Below are 11,712 nucleotides of genomic sequence, written 5' to 3' on the forward strand. Positions count from 1 at the left end.
TTGGAATGCTTTTCAGGACCCCCTTCGTGTGTACTTTCTCTGGCCTGTCGTACCCCACAATTGACCACGTTTCTGTCCAGCTGCTTCGGGCCTGGGCGGGCAAAGGTTTGTTCCGTTTCCCTGGGTTCTATATGGTGCCTTCCTAACGGGTGTAGCGAGGGGCCGTAACACGTGCAATGCCAAGGCCTCCGGTTGCTAGCTGAGGGTAGTTGCTCTCCTCCACTCGTACAGAGCCCCTGCTCCCGCTCTCCTTCTCTCTCTCTGCTCTCTCACCACTTTCTTATCACTAAGATGGTGCCCACCTTATATACTCCTACTTTTCAGTGCACCCAGAATCTACTCTCCCCACCCACCCACTACCGGGTTCCCCCTTTCTAGGTGTTCCCTCCCCCCACTCCAGCCAGGGACAGGGGCAGTTGTATTCACTCTTGGGAGCATTGTCGCCCTGCCCCCCGGAAATGTGGTGTAGTGCATATGGGTGTTAGGGTCCTGATCCACACTCCATCCTTACCTGGAAGTGAGATATCACACTGTGGCATCCCAAGGGTCTGGTTGCCACAGTAATAGAAATATTACGTCTGAGAGCAAGTGGGAGGTTTCTCTGGTCAGGAGCCCTTAAGCATGCAACACTTCCTGCCCAAACCTGGGAAGGGAGGAATCTGCCCTTATAAACTGGGTCTGGGGCGGGATTAGTGAGTTCAGTCAGAGCCTGGAGACAGTTCCAGACACAGAGAAAGAAACAGCAGGAGCTCTGTAGGAGCTAGGAGCAGAAGACCAGGGGCTGGAAGCTAAGCAGAGATATAGCTCGCCCTGGCAGAAGAATCTAGGAACCGGACACAGGAGTCCGAGGCTGTGGGGGCTGATATTCACCCAGCAGCAGAAACCAGCCGGCAGGGGATTCCAGGTCCTCTGGCCATAGAAGCCCGGAGGCTCAGTCACAAGGAAGGGACCAGCACCGCCATCCAGGAACGGAGACTAACAGAAGGCCCCAAGTCACCAGCCATACGGGTGAGCACCACACGGTATACTCAGGGACGTGGGCTACTTCTACCCGCTTACAGCAAGGTAGCCAGAAAGTGTGCAGATAGATGGAGAGGCCTACAACTCCACCTGGCCAGGGGAACTCCTGTTTGCTCGCAGCCTGACCAGGCCCCTTATGCTAGCCAGTACTCCCGGGAGGGTCTGCCTTAATATCACCAGTAAAGACCCTGAACTGCATTGCAAAGACTCTGAGTCGTTCCTACTTCATCGCCGCACCAGCACTACTAGTGCTGGGACGCCCGCGCACCATCACTCCCATCATCTTCATTCCCTGCCCTGAGGCTATACTTATCCCATCTTTTGCTGCGCACACCACACCAGCCTCAGTGGACTGCCTCGTAGCGGCGGTACACCCTGACCGCAATCCACGGGTGGCGTAGTTGGAAAATTAACCTAAAACCCCCACAAAATACCGCCATCGGCCTGACCACCCTGAGCCACGGGACCGGGTCACCGCCACGGATTCTACAACCCCCAGAGACCCGGCTCCGGGTATCCCACACACGTCCACACTCGGCCCAGGGGGCGCGTCAACACCTCTGGGTGAGATGAAAATACCTCTGTAGTGACCGAACCCTCGGGGCGCTACACATGCCTCAGAGACTGCAAGCTGTTATTAAAGCCAGAGGTGGTGCAACAAAATAGGAGTGTTCTTTTGTGTGTTTGTTTTTCATGATTCCATAATTTTTTCCTCAGAATTGAGTGATTCCATAATTTTTTCCCTCTGCTGGGTCTGAAAAAAATTACCCTTACTGAGTACCACATTTTTAATCTTGATCTCTTTTAGTGTTTCTTAAAGCCCTAAAGTTGCCATTTGAAATGACTTTAGTTTTGTGCTATGTCTGTGATCTGCTTTTTTTCAACAACATTAAACAACTGAATGAACATCCTCCAAGCCCGGTGATTCCATAATTTTTGCCAGGGGTTGTACAGTAGTTGCCACACAATGGCAGTTTAGTAAAGCATCGTTTGTTAAGAACTGATGGTCTTCTTTCATGAACTGCTTAACATCTGGTCCTGGCAAACCAGCGTCATCGGTTACATGCTGCCTGCATGGACATTGCACCCTCACAGTACAAGTCCATACATCTAGCCAGGACCCCCACTTTCATGTAACGTGCCTGGCATACAAGATGAATACCTCACCCACGGCTACTGCCCTGCGCCACATTACATTTCAACAAGACAACCTCTTTTTTTTATTAGAAAGTCAGCCTGGCAATGATCTGATCAAAGAAGGTACTCTTTTATACTGTAACATTGATGCAACCAGGGCGAAAGAGGTAAAGGGCCACTTCTTCCTCCAAAGCGGCAAACAGCTTCTATCACAGACACATAGTGGCTATTAGACTGCAAAGGGTCCTTATACTGTTCTTGCACAGGGCCCCATTTCTGTATGTGTCCGCCCCTGACTGCACCTTCTCCTTTTATTCTTTTTGTAATGTAGGACATACTATAGTAATTTAAGAAAGAATTGCTTTGAATTTTTGTACATTTTCTACATTAAGTATTAATATGGCTAGTTTTAGGGATAATTGGAAGTTGAAGAGGTTCTTTTACCATTAGTATGGCATCTTGAATATGAAATCGGGTTTATTTTAAGGAGTTTCTATCAGATTGCTCCCTTTTATAACGGGAGTAACTGCTATAATACTATTATATCAGGGAAATGCTAATTATGCAATTCACTAAAATAACTAATAAAGTGGTTGCACAGAAAAGTCATGCTTTTAGTGTGTATTTGATATGGCTACTTAGGTGACACAATGAGACTAAAAGGGTTTGTGCCATAGACAACATACATAATCTGTTCATCTGTTCACAGAATTGGTAATAAATTTCTGATAGCCAGAGCTTCAAATTCGAGCCCCTACCTCACTTAATGGGTCCTAAAGTGCCTTGTGTGAAATAAGCAGTAGTGCTCCATTCATTGCTAATGCTTACTATATCACCTGTAGCAGAGTCAGGTAGGACAGGGTTAAGTCCTAGCTTTGCAGGATTTGATTAGATGCTGCTGGTGAGTGACCAGCCAAAATGTGAGCTGTAGCTGAGAGAAAGACGTGCCTGCGTTTCTATTTGAATGGAGACTGCATGAGTCAGCTAGGAAAGCTTAACAGTTTGTGTGTGCGCAGGGAACCGTGTGGAAGCTGCAGTCTGTTCAGTGTGAACTGTGCCTGGAGTTGAATACTTCTGTTTGGCACTGGAAGCTGCTGGAGCTCAAGCTGATGGGGATACCAAGACTGGTAGGATTGTGCCTTTTCTGTGTATGAAGTTTGCTCTGGCAAAAAGGACTGTAATCTCCACTGACATACATGAAATGTGAAAAAGTTAATTGTTATATTTGTTGTCAAGGAGAAACTTCCTCAATTGTAGATATTTTTTTTCAATAAATATCAAGTTTGCCCCCTACTTTGTCCAAGCTTTTAATTTTGGCCCTTTGTGCTTTTGAGTTTGACATCCTTGCTCTAAGCCAAGGTCCATGTGGTTACATGGACCCCGGGCATTAATGCAACAAGCTGGAAGGCATGTGGGCACCGAGGATTTGGCACAGTCAGCAATCTCAGAAGCAGCAGGACAGATGAAGTGGAACCCAGCAGGGATGGAAGAAAGTAAAGCACAGTATGCACAGAAGGTGGAGCACACCAAACTTAGAGGTCTAGAAACTAAATTTCAAGACACATGAGTGTGTGTCAATGGGTCTTAAATAATTCTAGGGAGAGGATGGCATTGATCCACGGCGGGCAACCTGCAAAACCAGACGTGGAGCATTACAAAGGGCAACAGACCCAGAGCAAGGGAGAGAAGAACGGAATACTCAAGACAGGTGTTAAAACAGGTTATCAGCAGCTAAACCCCCATTGGACAACCCATTGGAGGTAGGATCAGCATTAAGTATAGCTGAGCAGATGCCAAAGCCTAATTGGTTAGAGGGGGCATAACAATGTTGATACACAAACACTAACAATTCAAATGTGTAAAAACTTGGCGTCACAGTGACTCTGCAACCTAAGGGCTTACCACACCTAGAGACAACCTCGATGCAATTTATGATATAACTCCTACTGTCACCCACCATGATGTGCAATGACTTCACACTAAACAACACATGTAGACTGTACAGTATCTCAAAAAAGTGAATACACCCCTAACGTTGTAAATATTTTATTATATCTTTTAATGGGACAACACTGAAGATATGACACTTTAATACAATGTAAAGTAGTTAGTGTACAGCTCGTATAACAGTGTAAATTTGGTGTGCCTGCTAAATAACTCGGCACACAGCCATTAATGTCTAAACCACTGGCAACAAAAGTGAGTACACAGCTAAGTGAAAATGGCCAAATTGTGTCCAATTAGCCTTTTTTCCGCCCCGGTTTCATGTGACTCATTAGTGTTACAAGGTCTTAGGTGTGAATGGGGATCAGGTGTGTTAAATTTGGTATTATCGCTCTCACACTCTCTTATACTGGTCACTGGAAGTTCGGCATAGCACCTTATGGCAAAGAACTCTCTGAGGATCTGAAAAAAAGAATTGTTGCTCTACATAAAGATGGCCCAGGCTACAAGAAGATTGCCAACACCCTGAAACTGAGCTGCAGCACGGTGGGCAAGACCATACAGCGGTTTAACACAACAAGTTCCACTCAGAACAGGCCTCGTCATGGTCGACCAAAGAAATTGAGTGCAGGTGCTCAGCATCATATACAGAGGTTATCTTTTCCAAATATCAAAAGAAAATAGTCGGCACTCCGTTTAGCTAGGGTGGTGCACGTGGAAAACAATGTCTATAGGAAAAGAAAATCCCGGCACTCACGTGTTGATAATTAGTTGGTTTATGCCACAACTCACAAAAAAGATGTTTCAGCCTGTCCAAGGCTTTTTTCATCAATTGAAAAAAAGCCTTGGACAGGCTGAAACGTCTTTTTTGTGAGTTGTGGAATAAACCAACTAATTATCAACACGTGAGTGCCGGGATTATCTTTTCCAAATAGACCTTTGAGTCCTGCCAGCATTGCTGCAGAGGTTAAAGGGGTGGGAGAGTCAGCCTGTCCGTTCTCAGACCTTATGCTACACACTGCATCACATTGGTCTGCATGGCTGTCATCCCAGAAGGAAACCTCTTCTAAAGATGATGCACAAGAAAGCCCGCAAACAGTTTGCTGAAGACAAGCAGACTTTAGGGCCCCGTCACACTAAGCGATGCAGCAGCGATCCCGACAACGATACGACCTGTCAGGGATCGTTGCTGCATCGCTAATACATCGCTGGTGAGCTGTCAAACAGGCAGGCTCACCAGCGATCAGGGGAGCAGCGATATCGTGGAAAGAATCGTTCTACGATGTCCTGCTCCCTTTACCAGCCTGCTACAAGCAGGAGCAGGCTGGTAACTATGGTAAACATCGGGTTACTAAGTGCGCGTGTGCCCCTAGTAACCCGCTGTTTACCATGGATACCACTCTGCTACGGTGCGCCGGGAGCCTCCGCGCACCGTAGCAGAGTGGTAGCCATGGTAAACAGCGGGTTACTAAGTGCGCGCGTGCCCCTAGTAACCCGATGTTTACCATAGTTACCAGCTAGATCGTTGGTCCCGCTGGTCACACACAGCGATGTGTGCTGGCCAGCGGGAGGCCAACGACCAAAAAATGGTCCAGGACACTTTGCAACGATCAGCGACCTCACAGCAGGGGCCTGATCGTTGCAAAGTGTCACACACAGCGACATCGCTGGTGAGGTCGCTGGTGAGTCACCAAAACCGTGACTCAGCAGCGATATCGCTTTGTGAGACGGGGGCTTAAGACATGGATTACTGGAACCATGTCATGTGGTCTGATGAGACCAAGGTAAACTAATTTGGTTTAGTTGGTGTCAAGCGTGTGTGGCAACAACCAGGTGAGGAGTCCAAAAACAAGTGTGTCTTGCCTACAGTCAAGCATTGTGGTGGGAGTGTCATGGTTTGGGGCTGCATGCCTGCTGCCGGCTTGGGGAGCTAAAGTTCATTGAGGGAACCATGAATGTCAACATGTACTGTGACATACTGAAGCAAAGCATGATCCCCATCCTTCAGAATCATAGAATCATAGAATCATAGAATCATAGAATGGTAGAGTTGGAAGGGACCTCCTGGGTCATCTGGTCCAACCCCCTGCTCAAAGCAGGATTCACTAGATCATCTCAGACAGATGTCTGTCCAGCCTCTGTTTGAAGACGTCCATTGAAGGGGAACTCACCACCTCTCGTGGCAGCCTGTTCCACTCATTAATCACCCTAACTGTCAAAAAGTTTTTTCTAATATCTAATCTGTGTCTCCTCCCATTTAGTTTCATCCCATTGCTTCTAGTCTTTCCTTGTGCAAATGAGAATAAAGATGATCCTTCTACAATGTGACAGCCCTTGACATATTTGGGCCGCAGGGCAGTATTCCAACATGATATCGACCCCAAATACACCTCCAAGATGACTTGCTAAAGAAACTGAGGGTAAAGGTGCTGGAATGGTCAAGCTTGTCTCCAGACCTAAACTCTATTGAGCATCTGTGGGGCATCCTCCAAAGGAAGATGGAGAAGTGTAAGGTCTCTAACATCCACCAGCTTCATGATGTTGTCATGGAGGAGTGGAAGAGGATTCCAGTGGGAACCTGTGAGACTCTAGAAAACTTCATGCCCAGGAGAGTTAGAGCAGTGCTTGAAAATAATGTTGGCCCCACAAGATATTGATACTTTGGGCACATTTTGGAGATTTTCACTTAAGGGTGTACTCACTTTTGTTGCCAGTGACGCGCCCCCTGGGCCGTGGGGTACCCGGAGCCGGGCCTGTAGATGCTGGGGGTTGTAGTCACCGTGGCGGTCACCCGGTCCGTGACCCAGGTGGTCAATCTAAGAGTAGTTTATGTATAGGTTTATATATAGGGGTTTTATAATGTCCGACTACGCCACCTGTGGAGTGCGGCTAATGAGGCTGCCGCTGCGGAGCAGTCCTCTGAAGCTGATGGTTTGGCAGCAAGGGTGATAAAACTCCCCACAGGAAGAGTGTAGCTTCAGGGCAATGTGCATGGATGATGGTGGTTGTGCAGGGCGTTCCAGTGCAGTGAGTGCTGGCGCAGCCAGGAACACAGAGACAAGATAGTGCAGTCCCAGGGTCTTTACTCACAGTTATTGTAGTTCAAGTTACAGACGTCCAAGCAACTTCCCACGTCGTGCTGCGCGTACTCAGTGAGGGGCTCTGTCCACCCTCAGGTATCTCTGGAGTATTTAGCAGGACCCCCTTCTGTGTGTCCTCTCTCTGGCCTGCTCCCTGCACCTCAGACCTAGCGACACTTCTATCCAGTACCCTCAGGCCTTGGCGGGCGACGTATGTTCCGTCCCCTGGGTCCTATGTGGCTACCTTCTTAGTGAAGCTGGCGTGGACTTCTGACTTACAGTACATAAAGTGCTGCAGCCTCCAGTTTCTAGTTGAGCCTTAGTAATTTTCTCCACTAGTTGAGGGACCGGTTCCCCTTATCTGGCCTGACCCCTCTACCTCCTGGTAGCAGCGGGCATACGGGTGGCTTGCTGCACTGCCCGTACCCCTAGGGTCCCTTCACTCCTCATTCCTGGAGCTGTCCTGCTCCCACTCCTTCTCTTCCCAGACTTGGGCCTCACTGTCCAGGCCCGCCTCCGGAGCAGAGCTCGTGCAGAGCTTCTGCTCCTGTCACTTCTCCTCTGACTGTCTGACTTCCACTCTGATCTAAGATGGTTCCCTGTTTTTATATGCTACTACTACAAGGACTCCCAGGATCTACGTCCTCCACCCCATCCACTACATAGTTCCCCCTTTCTAGGTGGTTCCCCCCCACTCCAGCCAGGGATCAGGGACTGTGCTCTCCCATAGGAGCAATCTCGCCCTGTCTCCCGGAAATGTGGTGTAGTGAATGCAGGTGTTAGGGTCCTGAGCTGTACTCCTTCCTTACCTGAAGGTGAGATACCACACCTCTGGGTGAGATGCAGTACCTCTGTGGCGACTGAACCCTCAGGGGCGCCACACCAGTGGTTTAGACATTAATGACTTTGTGTTGAGTTATTTAGAGGACACACCAAATTTACACTCTTATACAAGCTGTACACTGACTACTCTACATTGTATCAAAGTGTAATAACTTCAGAGTTATCCTATGAAAATATATAATAATAACATATTTACAAAAATGTGAGGGGTATAGTCACCTTTGTGAGATACCTTATATGCAATTCTCCACTCTTCCAGCACAAGTTTCACTTTTTCTTCTCACCTACCTAAATTGAACTTTTAAGATATTTTTTTACCAACTCTTTTAACATCAAGAACATCAAATTAATACTCCAATACTGCATCCAATCATTTTTCTTTATGTTATTTCCTGGGTCCAAAGTCTTCCCCTCCTGAACAATAATGCTACTAAGTGAAGGTGGAGAGCTTAGATCATAATTCTAATACGATCTAATCAAATATACTCCATCCTTCTCTTCCCGGTCAAGCAACTGAATCTCTGAAGTGGGTGCCAAATGTTTAAGACAAAATAATGCCGTCAAAGTGCAAAAATGTGGCGGCCAAACTCCTAAATTCAATACACATTGACACTTTCCATGTAATGCTACATAATGAAAACAAGAAGCCTTTAGTTCAGACATTTGTACTTGTTATATTGCTTTAAATGCATGAAAATGAAAGGATCGCCAGATGTCTAAGTAATAGTTTTTGGTGTATACAAAGCATTGACATGCATTGTGGAGCCATGAGAGAGTCTGTTGCTTTGGCGGGCTAACTTGTGTTCTCATTGTCCGTTCATTAAATAAAGTGTTAACAGCCAAAACCCATTTGTAAAGAAAATGCCATCCGCTCTTCTTTACTCTCGATATCCTTTGTGCCCCACGTATTATGAACACAACACACGTATGTCTGATTACCATGTAGTGGACATCTCCACCGCTTTGCAAAATTTTGGTTGTTTCTTCTCAAACTGTCCTGGAGCAATCAAGGCTTTTTAATTAGGGAAACTACTTCAGCTTCTCCCCTTTTCTAAATCCCATCAAAACCTGGCAAGCTCTGAAGGACGCAGCTGAGATCTACACAAGCCAGATTTCCAGTCTGTCCCACACGGCAAGCTGTGTTCCTCTTGCTATGAAAATCCTTATTTTTATGTGCTAGTAAAATGTTGACCTTATTCTATGAAACTGTAAATTTCGATTTTTACAATGTTCAGCAAAGCCATCCAAATACCACCAGGCCAAAACAAGCATACATAACAGCACATAACAGCACAGCCTACGGCAATTTATTATTGGGGGGAATTATGCTTTTATACCATTTAGAATATTATCTGCAATTTCCATTCTAAATATGGGACAGAAAATTGGGCCTGTAAAATGGCTGGCTACTTGCTGTCGTATGAGAGAATAATATCGACTTTGCCTCCATGATCTGATGCATGACATGAAGATATAAGTAAACTGGGTTCTGTCATGCTCATAGACCTGAATACTTTTACCTCTAGGGTGCAGAAAGGCGGCCGAAGTTCTCGTGCGAGGATCGTATCGCAGTGCATGGACTGGCCTGGCACCTCTCCTGACCTGAGCGTGATAGTGTGATGTATTTCTGTGCAGCAGTCACGCTTAGGACAGGAGAGCTGACGGTCAGTCCGAGGATTGCAGAGATCCTCGCACGAGAAATATGACCGTCTGTCTGCTCCCTTATGCTCCATTCCTTTGGTTGGCTAAAGGAACTAAATACAAAAATTTGATGAAAATGTAAAGTGTGAACTGCAGATAAAAAATTTTAATAACCCGATTATGGTACATAGACGGAAAATTTAGAGATATAAAATAATAAAATACAAAATTGTTAAAGAATATATAAAAAGATTTAACACCTATATGGAAAAATAAATAAATAAATAAATGTTTTGAGTCAAAACAGGCTGATCGATAGGAAATTACAGACAGCTGGACTAATGACGGAAAATACAGGTACCATCTCAGTAGATAACTCCAGCGGCAGACTAGCTTCCCCGGCAAACAGAAGTGGCCTGGCACATGGGCAGCTTTATAAGACTGCTGATTGCTGACCAGCTGGTAGATTCAATCAGAAACCAGAACCACTGTCTTCTCCTCTCCTAGAATAAGAGCATAATCAAGTGTGACAATAGCAGCCACTTAGTGGGGAGAGAGGACTAGCTCAGCCAGGGAAGGGCTAAATATAACATTTGCATAGTCATTAGAAAACGGTGTACAATGAATATAAAATTACAGTATATAGCTATATTTCATGATATATTTTGTAGTAATAAATTAACTGATTATATCAGCAGTTTAACATTTTACTCAAAATCTAGAGGTCATAACTATTTCTGTGCAGTTGTATAAGAATGTTGCTTTTGTGGGATACCATAAATTCTTTTCTTATAGGTGCCATTTTACTTAAAGGGGTTATCGATCAATTGTATGTTTAAAAAAAACAACTAATATTGCCATCAAGTAATAAAACTGATCCCAACACAATTCCATTCTGATGCTTCCTAAGTCCCCTCTGCAATATGAGGAGGACAGATAGGTAACTGCAGCAGTTACCATCACATCACCACTGCTGCTGGTGTTTTTTTGCATTATAGCATTATCAGTGTAGCTTCCGATGTGGAGACTGCTTCAGGACCTTTGGTAACATCACGATCATGTGACTGTGATGTCACCAAAGATCCTGTACTCTGCGGGAGTCGGAAGAACTAAAGAGGAGATGGACTGCTGGGAAGACTTCTATCGTGCAGCAAACTGACCAAATTCTACTTTATCATGTATAGACTTATGCTGAAATGTAATTGATCCTCTCCACTGCAAAAAGTCCACATTATATAATGTGGTATAAACCGCATCCAGTCTGTTGCAATAGTTTCCTTTAAGATTATATTTCAATCTTTTACATTAACCTCAGAATATATAGAATCAATATTCAAATTCAGGGAATCAATATTCATCATAATCATCATAGTGAATAAAGAACACAGACTTTGGTGCAACCAGTCCAGCAGGCAACATCGAAATGTCATCGCAGGTGTAGACCTCGGGTATTACCTTAATCATCTGCCTGTCAAATTTAGGAAATTCTGGAATTACATGGTGAATAATTTAGCTATTTATAGACAGATAGACTTTACATATCAACTAGCTGCATTAAAATGGATGGACATGCTACTGGGCACACAACCATGCACAAGTTATTAAAGAACAGCATGTTTCATAAACCTACACCAATCATACACTTCTAAGGGCTGTCCAGTGAAGATACCTGATCATCTACCATACATTTTGATGTCGTTACTAATATATACCTACCAGTCCATACATTCTGGACAGGTGGCATGTAATAGTGAAGACTAGTGTTGCGCGAGCACTAAAATGCTCGGGTGCTCGTAGCTCGGGCCGAGCTCACCGTGATACTCGGGTGCTCGACCCAAGCAACAAGCCCAATGTTAGTCTATGGGAGACCAGAGCATTTTTGCGGTGGCACCCCCGGCAGTCTGTAGAAAGCCTAAAAAGTGCCCAAAACGATAGTGACAGTGCTCAAAGACATGGGGACAGCATGGGCATCACCCCAGGAAGCATTTCTGACCCCCAGGTCACTGCTGTCAACAACGTGGTCAGAGGTATTAAGCCACTTTTACGG

This window comes from Phyllobates terribilis, unplaced genomic scaffold (assembly GCF_046119375.1).
Source record: "Phyllobates terribilis strain yellow unplaced genomic scaffold, ASM4611937v1 Scaffold_10__3_contigs__length_209671492, whole genome shotgun sequence".
In the NCBI taxonomy this organism is placed as follows: domain Eukaryota; kingdom Metazoa; phylum Chordata; class Amphibia; order Anura; family Dendrobatidae; genus Phyllobates; species Phyllobates terribilis.